We start from the raw sequence: 9,825 nt of genomic DNA, 5'->3' as shown, positions 1-9,825 counted from the left end.
CAGTGCATCAAAGAAAACCCAAGCAAGGCATGGGGTGTGAACCAGTATGACAAATTCCAGGTCCTAAATGTCCATGTCCCAAGATTCTAGCTGTGCAGAGAGGTTTGGGAACAGTAAGGCTGGTCGGAGACAGCGGATCACACGACAAGGCTGACATCATCCAACGAAGAGTCAGGGCCTGGGCTGAGGATCCAAAAAGAATTCTGTACCAGGAAGAGGTCTCAAATGGGCGGACAGGCCATGCATGGGTGAAGTCTCCAGTCTGCTTTTTTTTTTTTTTTGGAGGGGGGTTCACACCTGGCGATGCACAGGGATTACTCCTGGCTCTGCACTCAGGATTACTCCTGGCAGTGCTTAGGGGACCATATGGGATGCTGGGAATCGAACCTGGGTTGGCTGCGTGCAAGGCAAATGCCCTACCTGCTGTGCTATCACTCCAGCCCCGAGGTCCCCAGTCTGATCTGCAATAATGCATGCCCCTTCCCCTAGCACCACAGGATGCCACCTTGATGGTACCCAGCTCCATGAACCCAGCTCTTCAATCGCCAAGGTAAGAACAAGAAATTAGGGGCCAGGAGATAGTATAGTGGTTAGGGCACATAACTGGCAGAAGCCTGTTCTGGGTTCAATTCTCAGCACCTCGTGGTCCCCCAGAACTGCTTGGAGAAGGACTGGAGGCCTCCAAGCACTGCCAGGTGTGGCTCCCAGCACTTTGGGCCCAGCAACTCCTCAAGAAGAAGAGATGATGGAGAGCTGGTCCAAGGCCATGAGGAGGGTTAGAGGGATTAGACAGGAGATAATTTTTTTAAAATTTTATTGAATCACTGTGAGATAGTTATAAGCTTTCATGTGTAGGTTACAATCACACAATGATCAAACACCCATCCCTCCACCAGTGCAGATTCCCCACCACCAATATCCCCAGTATAACCCCCCTTTCCCATCTTCCCTCTGCCTCCATGGCAGACATGATTCCCCATAATCTCTCTCTACTCTTGGGCATTATGGTTTGCAATACAGTCCCTGAGAGGTTATTATGTTTGGTCCTTTATCTACTTTCTGTACACATCTCCCATCCCGACAGATTCCTCCAGCCATCTTTTTCTTAGTGATCCCTTCTCCATTCCAGCTGCCTTCTCCCCTTTGCTCATGAGGCAGGCTTCCAGCTATGGAGCAATCTATCTGTCCTGTGTATCTACTGTCCTTAGGTGTCAGCCTCATATTATGTTGTTTTATACTCCACAAATGAGTGCAGTTCTTCTATGTCTGTCCCTCTCTTTCTGACTCATTTCACTTAGCATGATACTCTCCATGTCTATCCATTTATAAGCAAAGTTCATGACTTCATCTCTAGACAGGAGACAATTCTAGCAATAGCCAGGAGTAGGTTTTACTAGTTTGCTGATGGATGGAATGAACAGGGTGATGTAGAGGAAACTTATGCCTAAATTCTGGCTTTGGGGCCCCACCTATATGTCCCAGACATGGGCTGACTAAAAAGTGTCTATTAAAATTCAAAGTGTATACCCCTCTGACAAATTGGCCAAAAGGCACACGAGAAAATATTCAGCATTGCTAATCATGAGAGCAATGCAAATCAAAACAACAAGATACCCTTTCGCTCCAGAGAGATGGGCACTCATCAAAAAGAACAACAGCAACCAGTGTTGGTGAAGATGCAGAGGAAAGGGGATTCTCACCACAACTGGTGGGAATGTGGACTGGTCTCCCCTCTTTGGAAAATAATACATAACTTCCTCAAATACCTAGGAATTGAGCTTCCATATGACCCAGCAATCCAATTCCTGGGACTATACACCAAGGGCCCAAAAACACAATGCAGAAAAGACATGTGTACTGTTCTGCTCTCTGTAGCACCATTCACAATAGCCACAATCTGAAAACAACTCAAGTGTCCAAGAGCAGATGACTGGATAAAGAACCTATGACACGTACGCACAATTAAATCCTAGCAGGCCATAAGAAAAGATGAAGTCATACCATTTCTTCTACCTGGATGAATCTGGAAAGTATCGTGTTGAGTGAATTAATGAGTCAGAGGGAGAGAGACAGACACAGAATGATTTATCTCATAGGTGCAGTTGCAAGGAAACACAGTAGGGGAATAACAAATGGTCAAAGGTAACAGTCAGGGAAGGGTACAATATGACACTGGTGGAAGGAAGTGGTCACTCTGGAGAATGGAATGCTGAAAGGAGGTTAAAGTACCTACCAGAGAGGCAGGCTAGGGGTCAGGAGGGTAACTGGGGACATTGGGGGAGGGAAGTGAAGGCTGATGACAGGATTAGTATTGGAACATTGTACACCTGAAACTCAATCATGCATAACTTGGTAACTTTGTACCTCATTGTGATTCTATTAAAACACACACACACACACAAACAACAAAAAAGATCCTGACCAGAGAGCCAGTTCAGTGAGATCAGCATGTTTGTATATGGGAGGTCTGGGTTCAATCCCCACCACCTCACGGTCCCCTGAGCATTTTCAGGAGCACAGTGGCAGTAGAGTCCTCAAACCAGAATTTTTTTTTAACGAGAGAAAGAAAAATTTTGGGCTGGAGAGGTAGTTCAACAAACTAGAACACATTCTTAGCTTGCAGGAGGCGTAGGTTCTATCCCCAGCACTGCATGGTCCCCCGAGCACCTCCAGGGGCCACCCATAACCCAGGATTAGCTCCTGAGCACTGCTGGATGTGATCCCAAAACAAAGACAAACCACCCAACAAAACCCCAAATCCTAGGGAAACAACAATGACTAAATAAAATACATGCACATTTTTAATACTAACAGTAGGAAGAATAGGAAGGGGGAAAGGGAGAGCACAAGGAAAGGCACAGATGCGACAGAACCTCAGAGATATTCCCCTCTCACCCCATTCCTGCACGAGAAGGAGGAGACCAGGGGCCGCACGTGTAGGCTGTAGTGTTTGTACACCTGGTTGCAGTTTGCCCTCCCTGTGTTCAAGCAGGGCTTGAACATGCTCTTGGCTGAGGCATGCAAGTTATGGTTGTGATGCTCACGCATGTGCTCTCCAGAGGTTACACCCCCTTGGTCATGGGGTTGTCCCCTTTTTTTTATTAGCTGGACTCCTTGGAGGAAGGTCCCACCCTCCCATTTTTTTTTTGTGATGTTGACACATACCTGTCTGTAATGCAGCCAGAAATCACTTCCAGTGCCCGGGATTCCAAACAGCACGGCTGCAGGCTCAAAGAGCGGAGACACGAGGATTGTGCTTGGCAAATGCGAGGCACCAAAGATTTGAACTCATGACCATACACACTTGAGGCAGGCTGTCTCTAAACCCCAGTTTCTTAAATGCTAGCATGTGATTCCATATGGGGTTACATAACGTAATGTGGGGGTTGCAAGCGCGCGCGCGCACGCGCACACGCACGCACGCACACACACACACACACACACACACTGTCAGCGTGGGACAATTGAGACACACCAGTTCCCCTTCCTGCTATATCTTTGGGATGTGGGTATACATGCAGAAAATCTGCACAGATGTTCAAAGAACGTGAAAGTCACACTGACGTGAAAGTTGTCCAGGCTGAAAATATTTTTTTCAACATTAAAAGGAAAAAAGTGTCATGTTATTCAAACACCTCTTGTTATTGATTATCCAGTTGTCTTATTTTGGGCACTTAAGATCATTCTTTTGGAACAAGCCCATGAGTCTTACTGCCTACCAAAGGAATTGGGGAACCACCCCCATATCCTTGTTATACAGAAAGAGAAAGGAATACCCAATACACTCATTCTCACTACACCAGAGCTGAGTTGGGCAGAATCCTGGGAAATCAACCCCACGTCTGCCTGTCATCTAACCTACCACAGGCTGACAAGCCTTTGCAGCACTCTGTGTCCTGTCTTCATCATTTCAAGATCCCTATAACAATTTCTCCCAGACCCATTTCAAACAACCTGCCCTCCACACTTTGGATTTTTGTTGTTGGATTGGTGTTTTTTTTTAATTTGGTTCCATCCCTGGAGGTGCTCTGTGTCCAGGGGTCACTCCTGGAGGTGCTCAGGATCCCCTGAAGTGTCACGGCTGGAACCCTGGTGTCCCACCTGCCAACCCCCTTGGCTTATCTACTCAGTCCCTTCGTACCCCTCTCCCAAAGACAGCCTCTCCTGGAGAGAAAATATTCTTGACCAACAGTTTGAACTTCAGAAAGAATTTGCCCTGTGATAGAAGCTGAGGGCCAGGGGTGGGGTGGGGACAGCTGGAATGGGCACCTCCAGGGAGGGCAGAAAACTTCTGGGGAGGCTTCCAAAGTCCGGCATCAGGTGCCAGGCCCTGTTGTCGGTGCTCTGGGTGTGGCCTGGCCCAGCCTGCAGGCAGCTGGCACAGGTCCCAGCGCTCTTGATTTTGGCAGATAAGCTGCACGCTGGTCTTTCCTGAGGCTGGTAGAGTTGAGTTCCTTCAGTTTGGTATGTACAGAAATACTGTCAGCTTGCTTTCTTATGGAACAAAGTTTTCTTTTGTGGCCTAACTTCAGAGCTAAAGGAAAAACAGTCTAAAAATGACAGAAATCCAGATCCAGACAGTTAATGACATATTGGCAGAACAAGCCGGGGTGAGTGGAGCTTGTAGCTCTCCTGCCAAGCCCTGCCCAGGCAGCCTGGGAGGGAGGGCAAGGGGGTTCCCTCAGGGGAGACTAAGTCCTAGGTGCCAGCCTTCCTGTTTTACCTGACTGATGAACCTAGGCCATTCCCCGCTGTCCTTCTGTCCTCTGTCTTCCCATGTCCCAAAGCTGCTTCCTGTTCCCAGGTGTGCCCTGAACACACACAGACTTGAACCCAAGCACCCCAAACCTTGCATGGACAGAGAGCAGCAAAAGGGTGCCCTTAGCTAACAACTCAAGGCAAGAGCGACAGTACATCATTCAGCAGGTAGGGTGTTTGCCTTGCATGCAGCCGACCCAGGTTCAATCCCTGGCCTCTCTATGGTCCCCTGAGCATCAGTTGATTCTGAGGGTATAGCCAGGAATAATTTATGAGCATCACCAGGCGTGCCCCCAAACAGGTAAACAAATAAACAAACAAAATAACTGGAGCTCATGTGAGAAGGTACCAGACGTAGTTCTTCCTGTTACGTGGAGGGGAATCCTCTCAGATCTTCCACATCCTGTTGCAATGGGAACACAGGTGCCGGTGATCGAAGTCCCTACTCCGTCGGGCTGGTACATGGAACACAGACAGCAGGTGTGTCAGGGGTGGGAAGGGCCACCGTGGGAATTAGAGATGGTAACATTGATAGCATAAGGGAAGTAAACATGGAGCGGTCACTGGGGAAAGCCAGTGCCCATGTCCCAGTGGGCAGCTCAGTCTGTGAAAGGAAGCAGCACAGAGGGAGGGAAGAGGAGAAGGAAGAGGAGAGGAGAGAAGAAGAAGTGGGGAGATCCTGCAAGGCCTTGTAGACACTCTAAGGACAGTGGGCTTTATTATCATTATCGTTGTTGTTGTTGTTGTTGTTATAGTTAAGGTAATATGTACAATAGTGTTAAGGTTGGTGATCTTCATGTATAATTACTACAGGTCACAACCACTAGCATGCTCAATACCCTGCACCACTGTCCTCGTGTTCTTTCAAGCCCACCTCTTCATTCTTGGCCCTCTCCACACTTTCACCCCACACCAGGCTTGCTAATCTCAGTTTTGTAATTCAGGGTCAAGAATTTGGTATGACTCATTGTTCTGTCTGTTCCCATGTTTTATTTTTGATATTTATCCTCCCTCTAACTTATTTCTCTTAATATAATATCCTCCAGGTTCATTCAAGTTTTAGTGAAATGCAAAATTTCATCTTTCCTTATAGCTATATAATATTCATTGTATATGCATATATATATAATGAAATATTATACAGCTGTATAATAACAGCTTCTTTATATATACTATAGCATATATGTATATGTATGCATATATATATATACATATTATAACTTCTTTATCCCTTCATCTGTTATTGGATATTTGGGTTGCTTCCATGTCAGTAGCTAGTTGTGCTAAGTGTTATAATGAACAAAGCTGTATATTATGGATTTTCATATGTTTTTGTGTGTGTTTTTTTTTTTTTTTTGCTTTTCGGGTCACACCTGGCGATGCTCAGGTGTTAATCCTGGCTCTGCACTCAGGAATCAGTCTTGGCAGTGCTCAGGGGACCATATGGGATGCTGGGAATCGAACCCAGGTCGGCTGCGTGCAAGGCAAACACCCTACCCGCTGTGCTATCACTTCAGCCTCTACTCTAAGGATATTTCCACACTATTTTCCACAGAGATTAGAAATCAGACAGCCTTCTCAGTAACAGTGGATAAGTGTTTTATTTTCATCACATCTTTGCCAGCACTGATTGTTTCTCTTCTTTTTTGATACATGCATTTCATTGCTATGAGATGATACCTCATTGTCATTTGACTTGCGTCTCCCTGATAATAAGGGACAATGAACAATTTTTTATATGCTAGGAATCTTTTTCACATACTAAAAATGTGAAAGACTTGTAAATTGAAAACTCTGTACCTACTGAAAGAAATGGAAAAGGACACCAGGAAATAGAAAAACATTCCATGCTCATAGTTTGGAAGAATTCACATTGTTAAAATGAACATTCTACCCAAAGTCTTAGATAGGTTTAATGCAATTCCCGTGAAAGTTCCAAAAACATTCTTCAAAGACATAAAACAAACTACTAAAATTTGTATGGAGCCACAAAACTCCCATAATAGCTAAAGTTATTCTAAGAAAAGAAGAATATGAGAGAGGTTTATTTCCTGACTTTAAATTGAACTATAAAGCTATAGTAATCAAAGCTGTGTGGTGGTGCCAGAGCTATAGCACAGCGGGCAGGGCATTTGCCTTGCACACAGCTGACCCGGGTTCGATCCCCGGCATCCCATATGGTCCCCTGAGCACCGCCAGGAGTGGCTCCTGAGTGAAGAGCTAGGAGTGACCTCTGAACATTGCTGGGTGTTACCCAAAAGGGAAAAAAAACTGTATGGTATTGCACAAAAGATAAACTCTCTGACCAACAGAACAGAATTCATAGCCCAGTAAGAAACACTCAGATTTATGGACATTTAATATTTGACAAAGGAACTAGGTGTATATAGTGGAGCAGGGAAAATATTCTTCAATTAATGGTGATGGAAAATTAGTCACTTGCAAAGAACATAAAACTGGATTCACATACACAATGTTAACTCATGTGGACTAAAGCCCCAAAGATTAGACTGATTCCTGAATGCAGAGCCAGGATTAACACCTGAGCATCGCCAGGTGTGACCCAAAAAGCAAAAAAAAAAAAAAAAACATATGAAAATCCATAATATACAGCTTTGTTCAAGCGTGTTGAGGGGAACATAAGCAGAACTCTCCAGGATGTGAATCCCAAGTGTCTTCAATGATTTGCTTCCATTAGTAAAGATAAAAAAAAAACCAAATGTGACTACATAAAACTAAAAAGTTTACACATGGCAAAAAAAAATTAGGGTAAAATAAAAAGATACTCTATGGAGTAGGAGAAAACATTTACACACAATACTTCAGATAAAGAGCTAAAAACAAGATACATAAGGCGGCCACAAAGCTCAGCAAAACAATGCCAATAACTCCATCCAAAAATGGGAGAGGAGATGAACAGACACTTCTCTGGAGGACATATGGAAGGCCAGTAGGGTTGGCTGGTTTGTTTGGAGGTTATCCCTGGCAATGATGAGAGTCTACTCCAATCTCTGTGCTCAATGACTATACCCAGCTCCATGCTTAAGGGTCATTCCAGGCCTCAGGGGACCAACCCAGGCCTCCTCCTGCATGTAAGCATTTGCTCTTCACATTAAACTATCTCTCTGGCTCAGGACACAGGCTTTTACTCAGGTTTGAAGTCATGGGAGGGTTTTAGGCCAAGAGGAGGAATATGGTCTCAATTACCCCTTGAAGTGTTGCTCTGGCTGCTGGAGCCAGAATCAGAATCATCCAGAGGAGGGACTGGGAGAGGGGAGAGAAGCCAAGTGGAAGAGAGGAGAGGAGACGCCAATGATCCATGATCCGTGACCAGGGGACAAACCCGCTGGGAGCATGGAAGGAGGGTGTAGTCAGGCGGTTGGAAGTCACATGGGATCCCATTGCAGAATTAGAAAAACTGAATCCCACTGGCAGAAGGGAAAAAAAACACAGACTCTTGGAACAATGATACAGCAGGGAGGGCACTTGCCCTCGCACACAACAAACCTGGGTTTGATCCCCGGTCTCCCGTGTGGTTCCCTGAGCACCGCCAGGAAAGATTCCCAAGTACGGAGCCAGGAGTAACCCTTGAGCACCGCCAGATGTGCCCCATATCCAAAAAAAGGGAGTCTGGCCCTAAACGGTTACTTCAGAAACTCAAATTGCTGGGAACTGAGGAGGGGGCAGATTTCAGGACAAAGGCGAGTTGTTCCATCTCAGATATGACTTCACAAAAGAAACTCATCTTTCTCGCTGGTGGCTAACTTGGTGGGTAATTTGGCAGGAAAATTTCCCAAGGCAGGCTGGCCAGCAAAACAAAATCCGAGCTGAAAACGCTGTTTGGCTCCAGAAAGACTAATACCTTGACTCCAGAAAGGCTAATACCTGAACCTGCAGAGCCTTATTCATAGACTTAAAGACCGCTGCGGGGTGCAGCCCTGGGGAGTCCCCAGCACCACCTGCATCAATGGGCCCAAGAATGTTATTGGAACTTTGAAGGGAATTGCATTAAAGTGTCCAGCCTAGCTGACTGGGAGTGAGACCTGAGCACTCTCTCCTCCCACCCCACCCCACCCCCAATCATGGCACAGAAGCTCCTCCCCCCCCCAAAAAAAAACTATTATGTAAAATTTAGAAACAACCCAAAAGTCTATTAAGAAAAGAATACAGGGCAGATTACAGCCTACAGATGCAACGGATGGAAGAGTGGTAAAGAAAAGGAGCGACTGAGAAATCCCACATACCGGTTGGATCACAAATGCACACGGTAAGTAAAAGAAGCCTTATGTAAGCATAGCAAGCGGGTGATTTCACGTCTAGTTTAAGCATAGGTGGAACTCAGCTAAAATCACAGCAGCCGTTCCCTCTGAACAGAGAATAGAATGGATCAGGAGGGCACAATTAGCCTTCTCAGGGTGAGGAAAATGTTCTATTTTTGAGCCAGGAAGAAATGCCTGAGTATAGAAGGGGGAAAATTTTTTTTTCACTGATGGCTGGAAAACTTGTACAAGGATTAAGGTGCATAACTTTTGTTCCAAAGACCCTGAGCACTGTCCGGAGTCACTCCTGAGCACAAAGCCAGAAAAAGTCTCTGATCACCCCTGGGTGTGGCCCACCCCCACGACCCCCTTCTTCTCCACCCCACACCATCAAATCTCATTGAGGGACCAGAGAGAGTACAGGGGTTAAGATGTGTGAAGCTGATTCAATCCCGAGTCCCACATGGTACCCAAACATATCCAGAGATATCCCTGGAGGCCCATGAGCAGTGATGAGTGTGGTTGCCAGGGTGGAAGGTCAGTGCCACAGGGTCCAAGAAGCATCATAGCCTCAGGTTCTAGCACTGAACTGCTGGGTCTGGGGAAGAGAATTGTTGGGAGTGCCTCCCCGCCCACCCGCCCCATCTCCCTGCAAAATCTGCAAAATCTCATTGAGCTAAATCATCAGATGTGTGCATTGTACTATGTGTAAATGAGCCTTCAATTAAAACATCCCACAAATACATCACTGAAACGTAAAGGGCTGGCTCAGGCTCTGACCTTGCCCCTAATAACAGATTCCAAAAGG

The sequence above is a fragment of the Sorex fumeus genome, unplaced genomic scaffold (assembly GCF_029834395.1).
Source record: "Sorex fumeus unplaced genomic scaffold, SorFum_2.1 ptg000044l, whole genome shotgun sequence".
NCBI lineage: Eukaryota > Metazoa > Chordata > Mammalia > Eulipotyphla > Soricidae > Sorex > Sorex fumeus.
Note: the sequence above shows the minus strand (reverse complement) of the source record.